The following is a 15,133-nucleotide window of genomic DNA, read 5'->3' as shown; positions in this document are numbered from 1 at the left end:
AGTTGGAAAACCTGTTTCCATAGATTGTTGACGGAGGGGCAGTGCCAGAACATATGTAGTATGTTCCCCACTTGACCACATTTTCTCCAGCAAGTAGATGACGTCCCCGGGAAGTATGTCGATAATCTAAAAGGGGTATAATGCCATCTGTTTGCTATCTTAATCCCCAACTCCCAGTGTTTGACACAGTGCGAGACCCCGTGGACTGCCCTGAATGCCCGTTTCCATTGGTCCTCGGTAAAGGATGACCCTAGATCCCCCTCCCACTTGAGCATGGCTGCTGTTTTGGAAAGCTTCAGCTTGTTCTGGAACAAGTTATAGAAGAACGAAGTGCCCTTCGTATTCTGCGTAGCTGTGGTGTAGAAGCGCCATACTGTACCCGGAAGGTCAACGAGTGGCGGGGGCCTCTGTCTAGTGAGATGTGTGATTTGCAGACACTTGAAGAAATGTGTATTCTGTAGTCGGTATTGCGTCCTAAGCCTTTGTGCAGATTTGTGTTGACCGCCCTCATAAAGATCAGATAGGTGGGAAATACCCTGTTCAGTCAAGTCCTGTACTTTTAAATCGGGAATCTCGGCTTCCAATAGTTGCAGGGGTAGTTCGAGGCTAGTGAGTCGTGTGTCGTGGTGTGTTCGGTCCAGGAGCAACCTCCAGGTCTTGATGGAGATTTGCATTGGTGGCGACAGTCCAGTCACATCCCAATGAGCCCACCCATCTCCTGAGAGTAACAGTTTCAGGTCTTTGAGCGGTGATATGTCTCTTTCAATATCAACCCACAGAGGAGCGTCCGCATCTCTAAACCAGTATTTTATTTGGTCCAGCCTAGTCGCCCACAAATAGTCATGGATGTCGACTACACCTGCTCCCCCTGCCGTTTTGTGGGAGACTAAGTTGTTCCGCGAACACCTAGGTTTTTTACCCTTCCAGATATACTTCCACCCAATTTCTGACAATCTTTTAATGTAAAAGTGAGGTATGTGGACTGTAAGAGTCCGGAACACATATAAAATTTGTGGCAGAATCATCATCTTGTAGGCCGCAATCCTACCCATCCAAGACACTTCTTTTTTGGCCATTTCCCTGAACTGGGCTTCCAGTTTGGCTATTAGAGGGGGCAAGTTAGCCCTGGCAAGCATGGCGACCCTATTTGTGATGGCTAATCCTAAATAGGTAATGCTGCCCTTGCTCCATGTATATGGAAGTTGATTTTGCAATGCTACTCTAGCGTGTGTTTGGACTCCTAGGTCCAGTACCAGGGACTTAGAGAAATTGATCTTGTAGTAGGAAATCTCCCCAAATTCAGTGAGAACATCGTGTGCCGCTTTTAGTGATACGATTGGGTTAGACAAGATTAAAATGACATCGTCTGCGAATAGGTTGATGGAATGTTTGCGAGAGCCAAACTGGAAGCCCGAGACCAGAGGGTGAGAGCGGATGGCCTCCGCTAGAGGTTCTATCATGAGGTTGAAAATGGTCGGAGACAGAGGGCAACCCTGTCTGGTACCGTTCGAGATCGGAAAGGCCGAAGACAAAAATCCAGCAGCATATACTTGTGCTGATGGGGAAGAATAAAGGGCCAGGATTGCGTTTCGTATGTTCCCTTGGAAACCAAACTTGTTTAAGACATGGTCCATATAATTCCAGTGCACTCTATCAAACGCCTTCTCTGCGTCTATAGAGAGCAGCAGAGAAGGCGTTCGGGTTACCTCAGCTCGGTGGATCACATTTATAATACGTCTTGTGGCGTCTGAGGTTTGTCTCCCCCTCACAAATCCCATTTGGTCTCGTTGGATGAGTGTGGGTATAATGTTAGTAAGCCTTTTAGCCAACAGTTTAGCGTATATTTTGGTATCCGTGTTGAGAAGGGATATAGGCCTGAAGTTTGCCGGGGTGCTGGGGTCTTTACCCGGTTTTGGCAGTGTCACTATGTGTGCTCTTAACATCTCATGGGGAAGGGTTGCGGATTCTGCAGCCTTGTTGAAGACACCTGACATGTGGGGCACTAGGACAGATCGAAAGACTTTAAAGTATTCATTCGTGAACCCATCCGGGCCTGGTGATTTTCCATTAGGAAGGGAGAGAATAATTGTTTCTATTTCTTGGGGAGTGATTGGGGCATTGAGTGCGCTAAGCTGTTCTTCCGATAGAGAGGGAAGTTGTATGTTCTTCAGGAACCTTTGTATTTTTTCAGTGTTTGGTTGTGGCGTGTTGGGATCTGAGTGTAAATTATACAGTGAACTATAGTAGTCAGCAAATTGGTTCGCAATCTCTTGGGGGTTGATAACCTTGTGTTGAGAAGTAGGGTGTTTCAGGTAAGCTATCCTTACTTTAGTACGGGCAGCTTTTAGCCTGTTCGCTAGGTACTTTCCTGCCCTATTGGCATTGGAATAATAGTTTAGTTTTAGACGGCTGAAATGTCTATCGTATTGCTGGGTTAGAAGCTCCCTAAGGTCTTCTCTCAAAGAGCTCAGTTTAGTGGCTAAGGAAGGTGACGGGGAGCGTTTGTTTTGCGATTCGAGGTCCCTCAAATCCAGGAGGATTTTGTTGAACCGTTGGGCCTTTTTTTTCTTTTCTGTGGCGCCTAGTTGAATTAGTATGCCCCGCATATAGGCCTTATGTGCATTCCATACAACATAAGGGTCAATAACCGAGGTAGCGTTATCTACGAAGTAGTTTTGGATGTGAAGGGAGATATGTTTTTGACAGTGTTGTTCTTGTAGAAGTGTTGTGTTACAACGCCAAATGGGGGGTGAGGAAGAAACTCCCCTTTCCACTACCGACATGGATATGGCCGCGTGGTCTGACCACGTAATGTCATGAATAGTCACTGTGTCCACATTTTGCAAAAGCCACTTGTCCAGCAGAAACATGTCTATACGAGAGTAAGAGTTGTGTCTGCTCGAAAAATAGGTGTAATCCCTCTCAGTGGGATGTAGGCACCTCCAAACATCAAACAGTTCTTCGGCGTGCGTCAGGGCCTGAAGTGATTGTGCTCTCTTGGATGTGTCGGATGTTGTGTCTATTTCAGGGTCCGAAGTAATGTTAAAGTCTCCACACATCACCAGATTTCCATATTTCATGGGATGCACTTTTTTAAGGACTTTTTTCAGAAAGCGCAGTTGGTGCGTATTGGGTGCGTACACCGAAACGATCGTGTAAGGTTTTGAATTTATATCCCCAGTGACGATTATGAATCTGCCTCTGTCGTCAATAAATGTGTCTTTAGGCTGGAAGGAGAGGGAATTCTTGAGTGCAAGCAGCACGCCCCCTTTCTTGCCATCCGGAGTGCAGGCTGTGTACACAAATGGAAAGTCTCTATGGGAGCACGGAGGGGCTTTGTGCAGTTGAAAATGTGTTTCTTGTACACAGAGAATGTCTGCGCCCTGTTTCGTGGCTTCCGACCACATGGAAAAACGCTTCGCAGGGTGATTCAAACCCCGGGCATTAATAGATAAAAATTTGACCATCTTTGTATACAGGGCAAGATCGAGTTTTCAGAAATTTCTTGCTTCTACTCACTGTACCCCAGGGGGCCTTCCGGGTATGTTGATGTGCCGTGCAGGCACAGGCACCGGGTATATCGTCATTCACATCGGTGGTTCTGACAACGTCTCTAGATCTGTGTATATCAAAAAAACTGAAAAAATAAACAAGAACAACAAACAAAGTCAATGAAATAATGGTAGGAAACGGATCCATGAACGGATCCCCGTGCAGGCGTAGCTGCTATAGGTAGAAGAGGGGTGAACAAGAGAGTTGAACAGGAACTCTCTTCTCCGGGGATTCTTAACTGTGGTGGGACGATATTAGGCGATACCACCGGTTTTCTTCTTAGAGGAGCGCTTGTGAGACACCACCTGCCAATCATTCTGCATGGGTCTCACTCCCGGATGGGGTGAAGGTGTAGCCTGATGGTCGGGGAGAATACCCCATTGTTGCAATATACCCAATCCATCTTCCAGTTTGGACACAGACACAGAGGTTCCATTATGAGTAATGACAAGTGTGGCAGGGTATTTCCACTTGTGGAGGATATTGTGGTTCCTCAGCGCCTTAGTGATAGTAAGCAGGTTACGGCGGCGTTGCAGAGTGTGCCTGGATAGGTCTGGCAGCATCCTAAGTGTAGCGTATTGTTGAGGGAGCCCCCCTGGTTTGCGGGAAGCCTGGAGGATTTGGTCCTTGATGTGAAAAAAATGGACCCTCAGCAGGACGTCTCTGGGTGTTTCATCAGGGAGGAAGGATGGTTTAGGGAGCCTATGGATCCTATCCACGAGCAGATCATGTGCCGTCGCCTCAGGGAGCAGTGAGGAGAACAGGGTCTGGGCATACTGTAGGAGCTGGTTGGGAGGGATCGATTCAGGGATACCCCGTAGCTTTATATTGTTCCTCCTGGACCTGTCCTCGAGGTCCGAGAGCTTATCCTTGATCCATTCTATGTCTTCACCCTGTGCGGCATGTGCTTCTACCATTGTGTTATATGATGAGGTGAAGTCCTCCATTTTGGTTTCTACAGTGTGCACTCTGTGTCCCAGTCCCTGTACTTCTCTGCGGCATTCATTCAGCCCCTTAAGCAGATCAGACTGCAGAGATGATCTAAGGGAGAGCAGCATCTCCTTCAGCATCGTATCAGACACTGGGCCATCAGCAGTGGGGAATTCAGCTATGGGATCCCTTCCCTGCTTGTGCGTGTCAGCTGAGGAGATGGCTGAGGAGATGTGAGGTGCTGCCACATCCATACCTTCTGTCGTGTGCCTGAGCGGGGAGTCCCTCCGCTGTCTGGACTTGGCTGGGCTCCTGGTCGTGGGGCTAGACAGCTCTGATGAGGAAGCGCTGGTCTGCAGGTTCGGGTGGGCTGATATATTAGCCGGGACACCGCTGGTAAGCTGGAGATTTTCCTGCCTTGTTTTTCCCGCGCCGCCGCCATTGTGCTGCTGTGGGCTCCGTGCGTGGATGAAGAAGTCATCCAGCTTTTGCGGCTGCTGAGGCTTCTTCCTGCTCCTTCCCATTGTCAATCGATTCCCCCGTAGGACGGCGGTCGAATGCCCGCAAGTGGTGCTACGGATGGCACCGGTGATCGCTGCTGGTCTCTGTTGTCCCCGGTGAACGAGCGGAGCTCCTGGGCTAAGCGTCCATGTTAGAGCCCGGTCGCCACGCCCCCCCTATCTTCAAGAGAGTTAAGGACAGCCGTGGTTATCGCCTACGGCCACATCACCTTGAAAGCGCCCGATCTCGTCTGATCTCGGAGGCTAAGCAGGGTCGGGCCTGGTTAGTACCTGGATGGGAGACCGCCTGGGAATACCAGGTGCTGTAGGCTTTTTTGTTTTGGTGGAGTCTTGAATCTCTTTTTTCCCCCAGTCTTTCTTCCATGCTATCTTCAAGAGAGTTAAGGACAGCCATGGTTATCGCCTACGGCCACATCACCTTGAAAGCGCCCGATCTCGTCTGATCTCGGAGGCTAAGCAGGGTCGGGCCTGGTTAGTACCTGGATGGGAGACCGCCTGGGAATACCAGGTGCTGTAGGCTTTTTTGTTTTGGTGGAGTCTTGAATCTCTTTTTTCCCCCAGTCTTTCTTCCATGCTATCTTCAAGAGAGTTAAGGACAGCCATGGTTATCGCCTACGGCCACATCACCTTGAAAGCGCCCGATCTCGGAGGCTAAGCAGGGTCGGGCCTGGTTAGTACCTGGATGGGAGACCGCCTGGGAATACCAGGTGCTGTAGGCTTTTTTGTTTTGGTGGAGTCTTGAATCTCTTTTTTTCCCCCAGTCTTTCTTCCATGCTATCTTCAAGAGAGTTAAGGACAGCCATGGTTATCGCCTACGGCCACATCACCTTGAAAGCGCCCGATCTCGTCTGATCTCGGAGGCTAAGCAGGGTCGGGCCTGGTTAGTACCTGGATGGGAGACCGCCTGGGAATACCAGGTGCTGTAGGCTTTTTTGTTTTGGTGGAGTCTTGAATCTCTTTTTTCCCCCAGTCTTTCTTCCATGCTATCTTCAAGAGAGTTAAGGACAGCCATGGTTATCGCCTACGGCCACATCACCTTGAAAGCGCCCGATCTCGTCTGATCTCGGAGGCTAAGCAGGGTCGGGCCTGGTTAGTACCTGGATGGGAGACCGCCTGGGAATACCAGGTGCTGTAGGCTTTTTTGTTTTGGTGGAGTCTTGAATCTCTTTTTTCCCCCAGTCTTTCTTCCATGCTATCTTCAAGAGAGTTAAGGACAGCCATGGTTATCGCCTACGGCCACATCACCTTGAAAGCGCCCGATCTCGTCTGATCTCGGAGGCTAAGCAGGGTCGGGCCTGGTTAGTACCTGGATGGGAGACCGCCTGGGAATACCAGGTGCTGTAGGCTTTTTTGTTTTGGTGGAGTCTTGAATCTCTTTTTTCCCCCAGTCTTTCTTCCATGCTATCTTCAAGAGAGTTAAGGACAGCCATGGTTATCGCCTACGGCCACATCACCTTGAAAGCGCCCGATCTCGGAGGCTAAGCAGGGTCGGGCCTGGTTAGTACCTGGATGGGAGACCGCCTGGGAATACCAGGTGCTGTAGGCTTTTTTGTTTTGGTGGAGTCTTGAATCTCTTTTTTCCCCCAGTCTTTCTTCCATGCTATCTTCAAGAGAGTTAAGGACAGCCATGGTTATCGCCTACGGCCACATCACCTTGAAAGCGCCCGATCTCGTCTGATCTCGGAGGCTAAGCAGGGTCGGGCCTGGTTAGTACCTGGATGGGAGACCGCCTGGGAATACCAGGTGCTGTAGGCTTTTTTGTTTTGGTGGAGTCTTGAATCTCTTTTTTCCCCCAGTCTTTCTTCCATGCTATCTTCAAGAGAGTTAAGGACAGCCATGGTTATCGCCTACGGCCACATCACCTTGAAAGCGCCCGATCTCGTCTGATCTCGGAGGCTAAGCAGGGTCGGGCCTGGTTAGTACCTGGATGGGAGACCGCCTGGGAATACCAGGTGCTGTAGGCTTTTTTGTTTTGGTGGAGTCTTGAATCTCTTTTTTCCCCCAGTCTTTCTTCCATGCTATCTTCAAGAGAGTTAAGGACAGCCATGGTTATCGCCTACGGCCACATCACCTTGAAAGCGCCCGATCTCGTCTGATCTCGGAGGCTAAGCAGGGTCGGGCCTGGTTAGTACCTGGATGGGAGACCGCCTGGGAATACCAGGTGCTGTAGGCTTTTTTGTTTTGGTGGAGTCTTGAATCTCTTTTTTCCCCCAGTCTTTCTTCCATGCTATCTTCAAGAGAGTTAAGGACAGCCATGGTTATCGCCTACGGCCACATCACCTTGAAAGCGCCCGATCTCGTCTGATCTCGGAGGCTAAGCAGGGTCGGGCCTGGTTAGTACCTGGATGGGAGACCGCCTGGGAATACCAGGTGCTGTAGGCTTTTTTGTTTTGGTGGAGTCTTGAATCTCTTTTTTCCCCCAGTCTTTCTTCCATGCTATCTTCAAGAGAGTTAAGGACAGCCATGGTTATCGCCTACGGCCACATCACCTTGAAAGCGCCCGATCTCGGAGGCTAAGCAGGGTCGGGCCTGGTTAGTACCTGGATGGGAGACCGCCTGGGAATACCAGGTGCTGTAGGCTTTTTTGTTTTGGTGGAGTCTTGAATCTCTTTTTTCCCCCAGTCTTTCTTCCATGCTATCTTCAAGAGAGTTAAGGACAGCCATGGTTATCGCCTACGGCCACATCACCTTGAAAGCGCCCGATCTCGTCTGATCTCGGAGGCTAAGCAGGGTCGGGCCTGGTTAGTACCTGGATGGGAGACCGCCTGGGAATACCAGGTGCTGTAGGCTTTTTTGTTTTGGTGGAGTCTTGAATCTCTTTTTTCCCCCAGTCTTTCTTCCATGCTATCTTCAAGAGAGTTAAGGACAGCCATGGTTATCGCCTACGGCCACATCACCTTGAAAGCGCCCGATCTCGTCTGATCTCGGAGGCTAAGCAGGGTCGGGCCTGGTTAGTACCTGGATGGGAGACCGCCTGGGAATACCAGGTGCTGTAGGCTTTTTTGTTTTGGTGGAGTCTTGAATCTCTTTTTTCCCCCAGTCTTTCTTCCATGCTATCTTCAAGAGAGTTAAGGACAGCCATGGTTATCGCCTACGGCCACATCACCTTGAAAGCGCCCGATCTCGTCTGATCTCGGAGGCTAAGCAGGGTCGGGCCTGGTTAGTACCTGGATGGGAGACCGCCTGGGAATACCAGGTGCTGTAGGCTTTTTTGTTTTGGTGGAGTCTTGAATCTCTTTTTTCCCCCAGTCTTTCTTCCATGCTATCTTCAAGAGAGTTAAGGACAGCCATGGTTATCGCCTACGGCCACATCACCTTGAAAGCGCCCGATCTCGGAGGCTAAGCAGGGTCGGGCCTGGTTAGTACCTGGATGGGAGACCGCCTGGGAATACCAGGTGCTGTAGGCTTTTTTGTTTTGGTGGAGTCTTGAATCTCTTTTTTCCCCCAGTCTTTCTTCCATGCTATCTTCAAGAGAGTTAAGGACAGCCATGGTTATCGCCTACGGCCACATCACCTTGAAAGCGCCCGATCTCGTCTGATCTCGGAGGCTAAGCAGGGTCGGGCCTGGTTAGTACCTGGATGGGAGACCGCCTGGGAATACCAGGTGCTGTAGGCTTTTTTGTTTTGGTGGAGTCTTGAATCTCTTTTTTCCCCCAGTCTTTCTTCCATGCTATCTTCAAGAGAGTTAAGGACAGCCATGGCTATCGCCTACGGCCACATCACCTTGAAAGCGCCCGATCTCGTCTGATCTCGGAGGCTAAGCAGGGTCGGGCCTGGTTAGTACCTGGATGGGAGACCGCCTGGGAATACCAGGTGCTGTAGGCTTTTTTGTTTTGGTGGAGTCTTGAATCTCTTTTTTCCCCCAGTCTTTCTTCCATGCTATCTTCAAGAGAGTTAAGGACAGCCATGGTTATCGCCTACGGCCACATCACCTTGAAAGCGCCCGATCTCGTCTGATCTCGGAGGCTAAGCAGGGTCGGGCCTGGTTAGTACCTGGATGGGAGACCGCCTGGGAATACCAGGTGCTGTAGGCTTTTTTGTTTTGGTGGAGTCTTGAATCTCTTTTTTCCCCCAGTCTTTCTTCCATGCTATCTTCAAGAGAGTTAAGGACAGCCATGGTTATCGCCTACGGCCACATCACCTTGAAAGCGCCCGATCTCGTCTGATCTCGGAGGCTAAGCAGGGTCGGGCCTGGTTAGTACCTGGATGGGAGACCGCCTGGGAATACCAGGTGCTGTAGGCTTTTTTGTTTTGGTGGAGTCTTGAATCTCTTTTTTCCCCCAGTCTTTCTTCCATGCTATCTTCAAGAGAGTTAAGGACAGCCATGGTTATCGCCTACGGCCACATCACCTTGAAAGCGCCCGATCTCGTCTGATCTCGGAGGCTAAGCAGGGTCGGGCCTGGTTACTACCTGGATGGGAGACCGCCTGGGAATACCAGGTGCTGTAGGCTTTTTTGTTTTGGTGGAGTCTTGAATCTCTTTTTTCCCCCAGTCTTTCTTCCATGCTATCTTCAAGAGAGTTAAGGACAGCCATGGTTATTGCCTACGGCCACATCACCTTGAAAGCGCCCGATCTCGTCTGATCTCGGAGGCTAAGCAGGGTCGGGCCTGGTTAGTACCTGGATGGGAGACCGCCTGGGAATACCAGGTGCTGTAGGCTTTTTTGTTTTGGTGGAGTCTTGAATCTCTTTTTTCCCCCAGTCTTTCTTCCATGCTATCTTCAAGAGAGTTAAGGACAGCCATGGTTATCGCCTACGGCCACATCACCTTGAAAGCGCCCGATCTCGTCTGATCTCGGAGGCTAAGCAGGGTCGGGCCTGGTTAGTACCTGGATGGGAGACCGCCTGGGAATACCAGGTGCTGTAGGCTTTTTTGTTTTGGTGGAGTCTTGAATCTCTTTTTTCCCCCAGTCTTTCTTCCATGCTATCTTCAAGAGAGTTAAGGACAGCCATGGTTATCGCCTACGGCCACATCACCTTGAAAGCGCCCGATCTCGTCTGATCTCGGAGGCTAAGCAGGGTCGGGCCTGGTTAGTACCTGGATGGGAGACCGCCTGGGAATACCAGGTGCTGTAGGCTTTTTTGTTTTGGTGGAGTCTTGAATCTCTTTTTTCCCCCAGTCTTTCTTCCATGCTATCTTCAAGAGAGTTAAGGACAGCCATGGTTATCGCCTACGGCCACATCACCTTGAAAGCGCCCGATCTCGTCTGATCTCGGAGGCTAAGCAGGGTCGGGCCTGGTTAGTACCTGGATGGGAGACCGCCTGGGAATACCAGGTGCTGTAGGCTTTTTTGTTTTGGTGGAGTCTTGAATCTCTTTTTTCCCCCAGTCTTTCTTCCATGCTATCTTCAAGAGAGTTAAGGACAGCCATGGTTATCGCCTACGGCCACATCACCTTGAAAGCGCCCGATCTCGTCTGATCTCGGAGGCTAAGCAGGGTCGGGCCTGGTTAGTACCTGGATGGGAGACCGCCTGGGAATACCAGGTGCTGTAGGCTTTTTTGTTTTGGTGGAGTCTTGAATCTCTTTTTTCCCCCAGTCTTTCTTCCATGCTATCTTCAAGAGAGTTAAGGACAGCCATGGTTATCGCCTACGGCCACATCACCTTGAAAGCGCCCGATCTCGTCTGATCTCGGAGGCTAAGCAGGGTCGGGCCTGGTTAGTACCTGGATGGGAGACCGCCTGGGAATACCAGGTGCTGTAGGCTTTTTTGTTTTGGTGGAGTCTTGAATCTCTTTTTTCCCCCAGTCTTTCTTCCATGCTATCTTCAAGAGAGTTAAGGACAGCCATGGTTATCGCCTACGGCCACATCACCTTGAAAGCGCCCGATCTCGTCTGATCTCGGAGGCTAAGCAGGGTCGGGCCTGGTTAGTACCTGGATGGGAGACCGCCTGGGAATACCAGGTGCTGTAGGCTTTTTTGTTTTGGTGGAGTCTTGAATCTCTTTTTTCCCCCAGTCTTTCTTCCATGCTATCTTCAAGAGAGTTAAGGACAGCCATGGTTATCGCCTACGGCCACATCACCTTGAAAGCGCCCGATCTCGTCTGATCTCGGAGGCTAAGCAGGGTCGGGCCTGGTTAGTACCTGGATGGGAGACCGCCTGGGAATACCAGGTGCTGTAGGCTTTTTTGTTTTGGTGGAGTCTTGAATCTCTTTTTTCCCCCAGTCTTTCTTCCATGCTATCTTCAAGAGAGTTAAGGACAGCCATGGTTATCGCCTACGGCCACATCACCTTGAAAGCGCCCGATCTCGTCTGATCTCGGAGGCTAAGCAGGGTCGGGCCTGGTTAGTACCTGGATGGGAGACCGCCTGGGAATACCAGGTGCTGTAGGCTTTTTTTGTTTTGGTGGAGTCTTGAATCTCTTTTTTCCCCCAGTCTTTCTTCCATGCTATCTTCAAGAGAGTTAAGGACAGCCATGGTTATCGCCTACGGCCACATCACCTTGAAAGCGCCCGATCTCGTCTGATCTCGGAGGCTAAGCAGGGTCGGGCCTGGTTAGTACCTGGATGGGAGACCGCCTGGAATACCAGGTGCTGTAGGCTTTTTTGTTTTGGTGGAGTCTTGAATCTCTTTTTTCCCCCAGTCTTTCTTCCATGCTATCTTCAAGAGAGTTAAGGACAGCCATGGTTATCGCCTACGGCCACATCACCTTGAAAGCGCCCGATCTCGTCTGATCTCGGAGGCTAAGCAGGGTCGGGCCTGGTTAGTACCTGGATGGGAGACCGCCTGGGAATACCAGGTGCTGTAGGCTTTTTTGTTTTGGTGGAGTCTTGAATCTCTTTTTTCCCCCAGTCTTTCTTCCATGCTATCTTCAAGAGAGTTAAGGACAGCCATGGTTATCGCCTACGGCCACATCACCTTGAAAGCGCCCGATCTCGTCTGATCTCGGAGGCTAAGCAGGGTCGGGCCTGGTTAGTACCTGGATGGGAGACCGCCTGGGAATACCAGGTGCTGTAGGCTTTTTTGTTTTGGTGGAGTCTTGAATCTCTTTTTTCCCCCAGTCTTTCTTCCATGCTATCTTCAAGAGAGTTAAGGACAGCCATGGTTATCGCCTACGGCCACATCACCTTGAAAGCGCCCGATCTCGTCTGATCTCGGAGGCTAAGCAGGGTCGGGCCTGGTTAGTACCTGGATGGGAGACCGCCTGGGAATACCAGGTGCTGTAGGCTTTTTTGTTTTGGTGGAGTCTTGAATCTCTTTTTTCCCCCAGTCTTTCTTCCATGCTATCTTCAAGAGAGTTAAGGACAGCCATGGTTATCGCCTACGGCCACATCACCTTGAAAGCGCCCGATCTCGTCTGATCTCGGAGGCTAAGCAGGGTCGGGCCTGGTTAGTACCTGGATGGGAGACCGCCTGGGAATACCAGGTGCTGTAGGCTTTTTTGTTTTGGTGGAGTCTTGAATCTCTTTTTTCCCCCAGTCTTTCTTCCATGCTATCTTCAAGAGAGTTAAGGACAGCCATGGTTATCGCCTACGGCCACATCACCTTGAAAGCGCCCGATCTCGTCTGATCTCGGAGGCTAAGCAGGGTCGGGCCTGGTTAGTACCTGGATGGGAGACCGCCTGGGAATACCAGGTGCTGTAGGCTTTTTTGTTTTGGTGGAGTCTTGAATCTCTTTTTTCCCCCAGTCTTTCTTCCATGCTATCTTCAAGAGAGTTAAGGACAGCCATGGTTATCGCCTACGGCCACATCACCTTGAAAGCGCCCGATCTCGTCTGATCTCGGAGGCTAAGCAGGGTCGGGCCTGGTTAGTACCTGGATGGGAGACCGCCCTGGGAATACCAGGTGCTGTAGGCTTTTTTGTTTTGGTGGAGTCTTGAATCTCTTTTTTTCCCCAGTCTTTCTTCCATGCTATCTTCAAGAGAGTTAAGGACAGCCATGGTTATCGCCTACGGCCACATCACCTTGAAAGCGCCCGATCTCGTCTGATCTCGGAGGCTAAGCAGGGTCGGGCCTGGTTAGTACCTGGATGGGAGACCGCCTGGGAATACCAGGTGCTGTAGGCTTTTTTGTTTTGGTGGAGTCTTGAATCTCTTTTTTCCCCCAGTCTTTCTTCCATGCTATCTTCAAGAGAGTTAAGGACAGCCATGGTTATCGCCTACGGCCACATCACCTTGAAAGCGCCCGATCTCGTCTGATCTCGGAGGCTAAGCAGGGTCGGGCCTGGTTAGTACCTGGATGGGAGACCGCCTGGGAATACCAGGTGCTGTAGGCTTTTTTGTTTTGGTGGAGTCTTGAATCTCTTTTTTCCCCCAGTCTTTCTTCCATGCTATCTTCAAGAGAGTTAAGGACAGCCATGGTTATCGCCTACGGCCACATCACCTTGAAAGCGCCCGATCTCGTCTGATCTCGGAGGCTAAGCAGGGTCGGGCCTGGTTAGTACCTGGATGGGAGACCGCCTGGGAATACCAGGTGCTGTAGGCTTTTTTGTTTTGGTGGAGTCTTGAATCTCTTTTTTCCCCCAGTCTTTCTTCCATGCTATCTTCAAGAGAGTTAAGGACAGCCATGGTTATCGCCTACGGCCACATCACCTTGAAAGCGCCCGATCTCGTCTGATCTCGGAGGCTAAGCAGGGTCGGGCCTGGTTAGTACCTGGATGGGAGACCGCCTGGGAATACCAGGTGCTGTAGGCTTTTTTGTTTTGGTGGAGTCTTGAATCTCTTTTTTCCCCCAGTCTTTCTTCCATGCTATCTTCAAGAGAGTTAAGGACAGCCATGGTTATCGCCTACGGCCACATCACCTTGAAAGCGCCCGATCTCGTCTGATCTCGGAGGCTAAGCAGGGTCGGGCCTGGTTAGTACCTGGATGGGAGACCGCCTGGGAATACCAGGTGCTGTAGGCTTTTTTGTTTTGGTGGAGTCTTGAATCTCTTTTTTCCCCCAGTCTTTCTTCCATGCTATCTTCAAGAGAGTTAAGGACAGCCATGGTTATCGCCTACGGCCACATCACCTTGAAAGCGCCCGATCTCGTCTGATCTCGGAGGCTAAGCAGGGTCGGGCCTGGTTAGTACCTGGATGGGAGACCGCCTGGGAATACCAGGTGCTGTAGGCTTTTTTGTTTTGGTGGAGTCTTGAATCTCTTTTTTCCCCCAGTCTTTCTTCCATGCTATCTTCAAGAGAGTTAAGGACAGCCATGGTTATCGCCTACGGCCACATCACCTTGAAAGCGCCCGATCTCGTCTGATCTCGGAGGCTAAGCAGGGTCGGGCCTGGTTAGTACCTGGATGGGAGACCGCCTGGGAATACCAGGTGCTGTAGGCTTTTTTGTTTTGGTGGAGTCTTGAATCTCTTTTTTCCCCCAGTCTTTCTTCCATGCTATCTTCAAGAGAGTTAAGGACAGCCATGGTTATCGCCTACGGCCACATCACCTTGAAAGCGCCCGATCTCGTCTGATCTCGGAGGCTAAGCAGGGTCGGGCCTGGTTAGTACCTGGATGGGAGACCGCCTGGGAATACCAGGTGCTGTAGGCTTTTTTGTTTTGGTGGAGTCTTGAATCTCTTTTTTCCCCCAGTCTTTCTTCCATGCTATCTTCAAGAGAGTTAAGGACAGCCATGGTTATCGCCTACGGCCACATCACCTTGAAAGCGCCCGATCTCGTCTGATCTCGGAGGCTAAGCAGGGTCGGGCCTGGTTAGTACCTGGATGGGAGACCGCCTGGGAATACCAGGTGCTGTAGGCTTTTTTGTTTTGGTGGAGTCTTGAATCTCTTTTTTCCCCCAGTCTTTCTTCCATGCTATCTTCAAGAGAGTTAAGGACAGCCATGGTTATCGCCTACGGCCACATCACCTTGAAAGCGCCCGATCTCGTCTGATCTCGGAGGCTAAGCAGGGTCGGGCCTGGTTAGTACCTGGATGGGAGACCGCCTGGGAATACCAGGTGCTGTAGGCTTTTTTGTTTTGGTGGAGTCTTGAATCTCTTTTTTCCCCCAGTCTTTCTTCCATGCTATCTTCAAGAGAGTTAAGGACAGCCATGGTTATCGCCTACGGCCACATCACCTTGAAAGCGCCCGATCTCGTCTGATCTCGGAGGCTAAGCAGGGTCGGGCCTGGTTAGTACCTGGATGGGAGACCGCCTGGGAATACCAGGTGCTGTAGGCTTTTTTGTTTTGGTGGAGTCTTGAATCTCTTTTTC

The 15,133-nt window shown here is 50.7% G+C and overlaps 44 non-coding genes and 4 pseudogenes across 44 annotated transcripts; all 48 read left to right on the top strand.

Moving 5' to 3' along the window:
• The first annotated feature begins 5,195 nt into the window (after window positions 1-5,195).
• LOC120923412 lies at window positions 5,196-5,314 on the top strand. Its single transcript, XR_005745938.1, has one exon. It is a non-coding gene; the product is annotated as a 5S ribosomal RNA (ribosomal RNA).
• Window positions 5,315-5,404: 90 nt separating this feature from the next.
• Window positions 5,405-5,523, top strand: LOC120923411. Its single transcript, XR_005745937.1, has one exon. It is a non-coding gene; the product is annotated as a 5S ribosomal RNA (ribosomal RNA).
• Window positions 5,524-5,613: 90 nt separating this feature from the next.
• Window positions 5,614-5,722, top strand: LOC120923372 (annotated as a pseudogene).
• Window positions 5,723-5,813: 91 nt separating this feature from the next.
• Window positions 5,814-5,932, top strand: LOC120923410. The gene has a single exon (XR_005745936.1). It is a non-coding gene; the product is annotated as a 5S ribosomal RNA (ribosomal RNA).
• Window positions 5,933-6,022: 90 nt separating this feature from the next.
• Window positions 6,023-6,141, top strand: LOC120923409. Its single transcript, XR_005745935.1, has one exon. It is a non-coding gene; the product is annotated as a 5S ribosomal RNA (ribosomal RNA).
• Window positions 6,142-6,231: 90 nt separating this feature from the next.
• LOC120923408 lies at window positions 6,232-6,350 on the top strand. Its single transcript, XR_005745934.1, has one exon. It is a non-coding gene; the product is annotated as a 5S ribosomal RNA (ribosomal RNA).
• A 90-nt stretch (window positions 6,351-6,440) lies between these two features.
• On the top strand, window positions 6,441-6,549 carry LOC120923371 (annotated as a pseudogene).
• Window positions 6,550-6,639: 90 nt separating this feature from the next.
• Window positions 6,640-6,758, top strand: LOC120923407. The gene has a single exon (XR_005745933.1). It is a non-coding gene; the product is annotated as a 5S ribosomal RNA (ribosomal RNA).
• Window positions 6,759-6,848: 90 nt separating this feature from the next.
• LOC120923406 lies at window positions 6,849-6,967 on the top strand. Its single transcript, XR_005745932.1, has one exon. It is a non-coding gene; the product is annotated as a 5S ribosomal RNA (ribosomal RNA).
• Window positions 6,968-7,057: 90 nt separating this feature from the next.
• On the top strand, window positions 7,058-7,176 carry LOC120923405. The gene has a single exon (XR_005745931.1). It is a non-coding gene; the product is annotated as a 5S ribosomal RNA (ribosomal RNA).
• A 90-nt stretch (window positions 7,177-7,266) lies between these two features.
• Window positions 7,267-7,385, top strand: LOC120923403. Its single transcript, XR_005745929.1, has one exon. It is a non-coding gene; the product is annotated as a 5S ribosomal RNA (ribosomal RNA).
• Window positions 7,386-7,475: 90 nt separating this feature from the next.
• Window positions 7,476-7,584, top strand: LOC120923369 (annotated as a pseudogene).
• A 90-nt stretch (window positions 7,585-7,674) lies between these two features.
• Window positions 7,675-7,793, top strand: LOC120923402. Its single transcript, XR_005745928.1, has one exon. It is a non-coding gene; the product is annotated as a 5S ribosomal RNA (ribosomal RNA).
• A 90-nt stretch (window positions 7,794-7,883) lies between these two features.
• Window positions 7,884-8,002, top strand: LOC120923401. Its single transcript, XR_005745927.1, has one exon. It is a non-coding gene; the product is annotated as a 5S ribosomal RNA (ribosomal RNA).
• A 90-nt stretch (window positions 8,003-8,092) lies between these two features.
• Window positions 8,093-8,211, top strand: LOC120923400. The gene has a single exon (XR_005745926.1). It is a non-coding gene; the product is annotated as a 5S ribosomal RNA (ribosomal RNA).
• Window positions 8,212-8,301: 90 nt separating this feature from the next.
• Window positions 8,302-8,410, top strand: LOC120923368 (annotated as a pseudogene).
• A 90-nt stretch (window positions 8,411-8,500) lies between these two features.
• LOC120923399 lies at window positions 8,501-8,619 on the top strand. The gene has a single exon (XR_005745925.1). It is a non-coding gene; the product is annotated as a 5S ribosomal RNA (ribosomal RNA).
• A 90-nt stretch (window positions 8,620-8,709) lies between these two features.
• On the top strand, window positions 8,710-8,828 carry LOC120923398. The gene has a single exon (XR_005745924.1). It is a non-coding gene; the product is annotated as a 5S ribosomal RNA (ribosomal RNA).
• Window positions 8,829-8,918: 90 nt separating this feature from the next.
• Window positions 8,919-9,037, top strand: LOC120923396. Its single transcript, XR_005745923.1, has one exon. It is a non-coding gene; the product is annotated as a 5S ribosomal RNA (ribosomal RNA).
• Window positions 9,038-9,127: 90 nt separating this feature from the next.
• Window positions 9,128-9,246, top strand: LOC120923395. Its single transcript, XR_005745922.1, has one exon. It is a non-coding gene; the product is annotated as a 5S ribosomal RNA (ribosomal RNA).
• Window positions 9,247-9,336: 90 nt separating this feature from the next.
• LOC120923365 lies at window positions 9,337-9,455 on the top strand. The gene has a single exon (XR_005745902.1). It is a non-coding gene; the product is annotated as a 5S ribosomal RNA (ribosomal RNA).
• A 90-nt stretch (window positions 9,456-9,545) lies between these two features.
• Window positions 9,546-9,664, top strand: LOC120923394. The gene has a single exon (XR_005745921.1). It is a non-coding gene; the product is annotated as a 5S ribosomal RNA (ribosomal RNA).
• A 90-nt stretch (window positions 9,665-9,754) lies between these two features.
• On the top strand, window positions 9,755-9,873 carry LOC120923393. The gene has a single exon (XR_005745920.1). It is a non-coding gene; the product is annotated as a 5S ribosomal RNA (ribosomal RNA).
• A 90-nt stretch (window positions 9,874-9,963) lies between these two features.
• On the top strand, window positions 9,964-10,082 carry LOC120923391. Its single transcript, XR_005745918.1, has one exon. It is a non-coding gene; the product is annotated as a 5S ribosomal RNA (ribosomal RNA).
• Window positions 10,083-10,172: 90 nt separating this feature from the next.
• Window positions 10,173-10,291, top strand: LOC120923390. The gene has a single exon (XR_005745917.1). It is a non-coding gene; the product is annotated as a 5S ribosomal RNA (ribosomal RNA).
• A 90-nt stretch (window positions 10,292-10,381) lies between these two features.
• LOC120923389 lies at window positions 10,382-10,500 on the top strand. The gene has a single exon (XR_005745916.1). It is a non-coding gene; the product is annotated as a 5S ribosomal RNA (ribosomal RNA).
• A 90-nt stretch (window positions 10,501-10,590) lies between these two features.
• Window positions 10,591-10,709, top strand: LOC120923388. The gene has a single exon (XR_005745915.1). It is a non-coding gene; the product is annotated as a 5S ribosomal RNA (ribosomal RNA).
• A 90-nt stretch (window positions 10,710-10,799) lies between these two features.
• On the top strand, window positions 10,800-10,918 carry LOC120923387. The gene has a single exon (XR_005745914.1). It is a non-coding gene; the product is annotated as a 5S ribosomal RNA (ribosomal RNA).
• Window positions 10,919-11,008: 90 nt separating this feature from the next.
• LOC120923386 lies at window positions 11,009-11,127 on the top strand. Its single transcript, XR_005745913.1, has one exon. It is a non-coding gene; the product is annotated as a 5S ribosomal RNA (ribosomal RNA).
• A 90-nt stretch (window positions 11,128-11,217) lies between these two features.
• On the top strand, window positions 11,218-11,336 carry LOC120923385. Its single transcript, XR_005745912.1, has one exon. It is a non-coding gene; the product is annotated as a 5S ribosomal RNA (ribosomal RNA).
• Window positions 11,337-11,427: 91 nt separating this feature from the next.
• LOC120923367 lies at window positions 11,428-11,545 on the top strand. Its single transcript, XR_005745904.1, has one exon. It is a non-coding gene; the product is annotated as a 5S ribosomal RNA (ribosomal RNA).
• Window positions 11,546-11,635: 90 nt separating this feature from the next.
• Window positions 11,636-11,754, top strand: LOC120923384. Its single transcript, XR_005745911.1, has one exon. It is a non-coding gene; the product is annotated as a 5S ribosomal RNA (ribosomal RNA).
• Window positions 11,755-11,844: 90 nt separating this feature from the next.
• On the top strand, window positions 11,845-11,963 carry LOC120923383. The gene has a single exon (XR_005745910.1). It is a non-coding gene; the product is annotated as a 5S ribosomal RNA (ribosomal RNA).
• A 90-nt stretch (window positions 11,964-12,053) lies between these two features.
• On the top strand, window positions 12,054-12,172 carry LOC120923382. Its single transcript, XR_005745909.1, has one exon. It is a non-coding gene; the product is annotated as a 5S ribosomal RNA (ribosomal RNA).
• Window positions 12,173-12,262: 90 nt separating this feature from the next.
• On the top strand, window positions 12,263-12,381 carry LOC120923380. The gene has a single exon (XR_005745907.1). It is a non-coding gene; the product is annotated as a 5S ribosomal RNA (ribosomal RNA).
• Window positions 12,382-12,471: 90 nt separating this feature from the next.
• Window positions 12,472-12,590, top strand: LOC120923379. The gene has a single exon (XR_005745906.1). It is a non-coding gene; the product is annotated as a 5S ribosomal RNA (ribosomal RNA).
• A 90-nt stretch (window positions 12,591-12,680) lies between these two features.
• LOC120923366 lies at window positions 12,681-12,800 on the top strand. The gene has a single exon (XR_005745903.1). It is a non-coding gene; the product is annotated as a 5S ribosomal RNA (ribosomal RNA).
• Window positions 12,801-12,890: 90 nt separating this feature from the next.
• LOC120923370 lies at window positions 12,891-13,009 on the top strand. Its single transcript, XR_005745905.1, has one exon. It is a non-coding gene; the product is annotated as a 5S ribosomal RNA (ribosomal RNA).
• A 90-nt stretch (window positions 13,010-13,099) lies between these two features.
• On the top strand, window positions 13,100-13,218 carry LOC120923358. Its single transcript, XR_005745896.1, has one exon. It is a non-coding gene; the product is annotated as a 5S ribosomal RNA (ribosomal RNA).
• Window positions 13,219-13,308: 90 nt separating this feature from the next.
• LOC120923347 lies at window positions 13,309-13,427 on the top strand. The gene has a single exon (XR_005745885.1). It is a non-coding gene; the product is annotated as a 5S ribosomal RNA (ribosomal RNA).
• Window positions 13,428-13,517: 90 nt separating this feature from the next.
• LOC120923336 lies at window positions 13,518-13,636 on the top strand. The gene has a single exon (XR_005745874.1). It is a non-coding gene; the product is annotated as a 5S ribosomal RNA (ribosomal RNA).
• Window positions 13,637-13,726: 90 nt separating this feature from the next.
• LOC120923324 lies at window positions 13,727-13,845 on the top strand. Its single transcript, XR_005745863.1, has one exon. It is a non-coding gene; the product is annotated as a 5S ribosomal RNA (ribosomal RNA).
• Window positions 13,846-13,935: 90 nt separating this feature from the next.
• LOC120923312 lies at window positions 13,936-14,054 on the top strand. Its single transcript, XR_005745852.1, has one exon. It is a non-coding gene; the product is annotated as a 5S ribosomal RNA (ribosomal RNA).
• Window positions 14,055-14,144: 90 nt separating this feature from the next.
• Window positions 14,145-14,263, top strand: LOC120923300. Its single transcript, XR_005745841.1, has one exon. It is a non-coding gene; the product is annotated as a 5S ribosomal RNA (ribosomal RNA).
• A 90-nt stretch (window positions 14,264-14,353) lies between these two features.
• On the top strand, window positions 14,354-14,472 carry LOC120923289. Its single transcript, XR_005745830.1, has one exon. It is a non-coding gene; the product is annotated as a 5S ribosomal RNA (ribosomal RNA).
• A 90-nt stretch (window positions 14,473-14,562) lies between these two features.
• On the top strand, window positions 14,563-14,681 carry LOC120923416. The gene has a single exon (XR_005745941.1). It is a non-coding gene; the product is annotated as a 5S ribosomal RNA (ribosomal RNA).
• Window positions 14,682-14,771: 90 nt separating this feature from the next.
• On the top strand, window positions 14,772-14,890 carry LOC120923404. The gene has a single exon (XR_005745930.1). It is a non-coding gene; the product is annotated as a 5S ribosomal RNA (ribosomal RNA).
• Window positions 14,891-14,980: 90 nt separating this feature from the next.
• Window positions 14,981-15,099, top strand: LOC120923392. The gene has a single exon (XR_005745919.1). It is a non-coding gene; the product is annotated as a 5S ribosomal RNA (ribosomal RNA).
• Window positions 15,100-15,133: the final 34 nt, after the last annotated feature.

This window comes from Rana temporaria, unplaced genomic scaffold (assembly GCF_905171775.1).
Source record: "Rana temporaria unplaced genomic scaffold, aRanTem1.1, whole genome shotgun sequence".
NCBI classification, from domain to species: domain Eukaryota; kingdom Metazoa; phylum Chordata; class Amphibia; order Anura; family Ranidae; genus Rana; species Rana temporaria.
Note: the sequence above shows the minus strand (reverse complement) of the source record. Positions and strands in the feature narration are given on the sequence as shown.